The following is a 4,815-nucleotide window of genomic DNA, read 5'->3' on the forward strand; positions in this document are numbered from 1 at the left end:
GGCTTCACCCCCTGTCCTGGGCTGTTGCACCCTATGGGGTCCCGGCGCCTGGGTCGGGCAGGAGGGAGGGAGGAGGCAGCTGTGGTTGCTCGGGGTGGCACCGCGCACGCCCTGACTCACGCTGAGCGCAGGGTTCAGGCTCGGGCACGTTTCCTGGGGTGTTCCGGGTGGTGCCAGCTGTGCTGGCTGAGCCGGTGTGCTGCCCCCGGGCTGCGGTGCTGAGCTCTGCCCCGGGCTCCCCGCCTGATGCTGGCTGCCGGTGCTGCTCCCTTGGTGTAGGATCGGTGCTGGGAACGCGGTGCCATCGCACCCCACAGGCAGCGCAGGGACTGGGCACAGAGTTGGCTGCAGAAGGGAGAGGGGCTCGTGCTGCCGATCCCATCACAGCACCCTTGGCCAGAGCAGAAGGGTCCCAGCAGTGCCCTGGGTGCTGCGCTTTGTGGTCACCCCGTGATGGGGACAGGGACGCAGTGCTGCCCCGTGCCGTGGTCAGTGGGGCCGGGTTGGTGTTCGGCCACTGTGAGTCAAAGCGAGGTGGGGCCGCTGCCCCCTCGCACCCCACAGCCCGTTCCCAGGCCCCACTCGCCAGAATCGCTTTCGCAATGACTGCGACAGCCGCCCCGGCCCTGCCCTGCGGCGCCGCTTCTGCTGAGCTCGGCCTGGCTCCGTGCCCCGCAGGTTGTCCCGGTCCCGCACTGCCCACGGCCACGCAGCAATGCCCCGGCGGCACGTGGCCAAATCCCCTTAGTTCTGCCCACGGAGTGCTACAGTCTTCCAAATGCACAGATCCCATCCGTGGGACGACCCGGGGTCTCCGGGTGGCAGCCGGGGGTCACGGCGGTGCGGTGTGAGTCAATGGCAGGCAGGTGGGGAGCCGTGGGGACGCGCAGCGCTTTGGGGATGAGTCATCCATGAACCAAACAAACAGCGAGGAGCCGGTGTGAAGCTGCGCTTCCTTCGCCCACCCCGGGGGAACCTCCGCTGCGCCCTGGCCACGAGACCCCAAACGTGCACGGAGAGCCATGGCAGCACAGCTGGCCCGCGGTCACGGCCGTCCCTGCAGTGCAGCCCCAGGAGTGCGGGGGCTGCAGGCGGAGCGGGGCACGGAGCGATGCGCGTCACCTCTCGCAGTACGGGGACACATCAGGCGTCACTGCAGCTGTGTGACGGAGGCACGAGGCCGGGGCTGGCGCTCAGGAGAGAGCGGTGGAGGTGTGAGAGCCAAACGGTGAACCTGGCGCTGCGTGCGGGTAGCAGCCCTGGGAAAAGGCCTCGGGAGAGATAAACAGGTCCTGCGTCACCGTGCTGAGCTGGAGGTGGAGACGGGCACGGGGTGCCCTGAGAGCTCGTGGCACAATGGGCTCAAACAGCGTGGATGGAGCTGGAAACCGGGGTGCCTGGCAGTGCTGGTGGGTGCAGAGCAGCGCCCAAAGGGAGCGGAGGCAGCGAGTGGAGCTGCTGGGGCTGTTGGGCACGGAGTGGCTGAGCAGCGCCGGGAGCCGGCATGGAGCCCCGCTGGGGCTGGGGGATGTGAGGGCAGGGGAAAAAGCAATGCTTTGCCAGGATTTTGTGAAGGGTAAACAGGCTGAGTCAGTTAATTACAGGGCTGCCAGCCCAGCATCGATCCCAGGCAAAATAATGGAATAGCTGATCCAGGCCGTGATTAATAAAGTGTTAGAGCGCAACGGCACGGCTGCTGCTCGCACACGCCAGCCTCGGCCCCGCCGCCAGCCCGCATTCCCCGGCCCTTCGGATGAGGTTTTATTTCCAATACCCATTTTTCAGAAGTCAGCAAGTTTCCGGGCACAGCGCGGATCTTTCCTGGGCCGGCAGACGGGGCGGGATTGTGGGCAGGCTGCCCCAGGATGCTGCTCGGGGCGAAGGTGATGTGGGGCAATGGGGCCAGGGAGCCCCCAAATCCCCCTTTTAGCTCCAAGCCCCTCCTTTTTGCCCCAGGATGAAGGTGCCTCTGGGCCAGGCAGGGTTGGAGCAGGAAGCCTGGCTCCAGCAGCCGGGGATTTCCCATGTCCAGCCTCACCTGGGCCGTGGCTGTCAGCCTCTCCCACGGCCGGCGGTTGTAAATCCCAATGGCCATAAACCTGCCTGGACACCTCATCTCGGTGCCGGGCTGTCCACAGAGCTGCCCTGTGCCCCTGCTTCATGGGCCACATCTCTGCATTGAGTTTTGGCCACCCTCAGCCCAAGGCTTCCCCCAGCAATGCCAGCAGTGCCAGCGGCTCCATATGGCACCAGGCACCACACAGCAGCTGTGCCCTCCAGTGCACTCCAGGCCCCGTGCACACACGTGTGTCCTTGCTGGCTCAGCTCGCCGTGTCAGGAATGCTTTGTGGTGAGGCTGGAAAAAGGGTCATCCGCTTGCTGGATTTTTCTTTTTCTTTTTTTCTTTTTATGCTCTTTTCTCCACTGTGTGTTGTGGGTTTGGCCGGTGGCCTGGCGGTGGTTATGTGTGTGTGTGTGTGTGTGTCTATGCAGGCGTGTGTTGAGCCGGGTGTGACGGGGTTGGTGAGGGCTACGAAAGCGCTGAGCTGGTGTGAACCCAAGATCCCATCTCCTCCTCTTCAGCCCTTCCTGGAAGAGGCAGCAGGGCGCGTCCCGGTGCTGTGCCCATCCCCGCAGCATCACACTGCAGGCACAGCCCTACTGCAGGGCTGCAGGCAGAGGTAGGGACAAGAGTGCTGCTGATCTCCAGGGGGCGGGCAGGGCTTTGCCACTCATGCCCCCCATGCGTGGTGAGGTGGGACGGAACCAGGGCACGCAGGGTGCACAGAAGCTCAGGAAGAAGCTCATGTGCGGGTGCAGAGGTTTTTGTTTCCTGGGGTGAGCAGCTCGGAAACAGCCCCCGCCAGCTGCACTTCCTCCCACCCACCTCATCCCCATCCTTGTCCCCGTGCCCTCCTGGCTGCGTCACAGCTCTCCCTTTTCTCCACTGCTTCCCAGGCTCAGCTTAAGTCGCCCATCCTGCACTGTGCTGGGTTTTGGGGGCTGCAGGCATCGTCCCATTGCAGAGCTGCTCACGCTGCCGCTGCACCCCCCTGCGCTGTGCTGAGCCCTGCATGCTGCTGCAGCTCCTGGGGCTGTGCATCCATGGGTGTCCCGGCATGGGCTGCATCTGCAGGGACAAACTGGGCACTCATGCATGAACGGTTTGGGATGTTCATCTGCAGGCGAATGGTGCGTTCACACATGGGTTCATTGGGAGCTCACCCGTGAGCTCATTCAACACTCAGTCACGCATGTGCCAAGCACACGCTGCATGTGAACTGTGTGTGTGCTCGTGCACAGATGGATCACGTGCTCGTGCATGCACGAGGAGTGTGCTCATGTTGTGAAGGAATGGTGCCTTCGTGCAGGACTTCATCAGGTGCTCCTGCATGAGCGAACAGTCATCCTGGTGTGTGATTGTGCCTTCCTGCAGGCGGTGAGTTGGTGCACACGTGAGTGTGTTGCTGTCGAGGTGCCCCACTGGTGACCCCTGGGATTCTGCCAGCACAGCAGGTCCCCGGGCCAGCAAAAGTGTCGGTCTCAGTAAAGAAGGAACGGCGGGTCCCGGCTGTGCCGCGTGGGCAGGGCTGGGGATGGCTGTGCAGCAGGACAGCTATGGGGGGCCGCAGCCCTGGGGGGGGCCAACACAGCTCCCCCAGCAGCGCTGTGTGGGGAACACGGCAGCGTGGGGCTCAGCATGCTGCGCCTGGGGCCGTGCGCTGACTCAGCGGCAGGCCAAGAATAGAGCGGGCGCCCTGACTCACTGTCCTGGTGCTGAGCACCATCCAGACAGAGCTCCCACCCACAGCGAGGGCCCTGCGGCTCTGCCCCACTTTCCGCGCGTTACCTCCTCAGCGAGAGGAGCCCCCAGCATCCTGCATCCTGCATCCTGCTCTCCTCGCAGCTGGAAGCTGCCCCCTGCACCGGACTCTTCCCTCCATGCAGGAACAGGAAAACCTGCCCGCCTGCAGCAGGGAGCGGTTTCCTCTCGGGAAGGATGCTCTCCCCGAGCCCCCCGCCCGCAGCCTGCCGGGCTCTCCTTGCACACCTGCGTGTGCACACCACGTCCTCAGCACACACTCCCGCGCACCGTCGTCCCCGTGAGCTCCCCCGGCCCCCCGCTGCCCGTCCCTCCCACCTCCTCAGCCGGCTCCTCCTCTTCCCACCTCTCCCGGAGCGTTCCCGCAGCCGTCCCCATTGATAAATCCGCAGCGTTGCTATGGAGATGGCTGCAGCGGGCGCAGCGTGGGCACAGCCGCTGAGGGGCCCGGGCGCCAGCACCAGCACCGGGGGTGGGGGTGGGGGGTGACTGCACACGCTGGTGCCCGCTTGCACGCCGCTGTGTGCAATGGCTGCGGTGCGAGCCGTGTGCACGGCATGCACGGGTGTCCAGGTGCGTGCAAGCGTGCAGGAAGCAGCGCGTAGGGCTGAGTGCGCGCTTGTGTGCACGCTGAGCACGCGGTCCGGTTGTGGGGGGGTTGGGGCGGCACGGCCGCAGGACAGAGCAGGCAGACGTGGCCCCCGGCGCCGTCTGGTTCCTCTCCTGCGCTGAGCAAAGAGCCCGGGGCCGTCAGCCCCTGGGGGGAAACTGAGGCACGAGCAGTGATTCATCCCACAGCAGACAGTCACTCGAGGACAGGAGCAGAGCTTGCACTGCTCCTGACTGCGCACAGCGGCACGGTTTGCACCGTCGCACGCGTGTGGCCGTGTGCTTGCACGCTCAGCACCACCCACCGCCCGCAGCACCGCTGCAGACCCCCAGCACTCACCCCACGCTCACCGTTTGTGCCGGGCACGCGGTGTGGGTGTGTG

Source organism: Meleagris gallopavo, unplaced genomic scaffold (genome assembly GCF_000146605.3).
Source record: "Meleagris gallopavo isolate NT-WF06-2002-E0010 breed Aviagen turkey brand Nicholas breeding stock unplaced genomic scaffold, Turkey_5.1 ChrUn_random_7180001957651, whole genome shotgun sequence".
NCBI classification, from domain to species: Eukaryota; Metazoa; Chordata; class Aves; order Galliformes; family Phasianidae; genus Meleagris; species Meleagris gallopavo.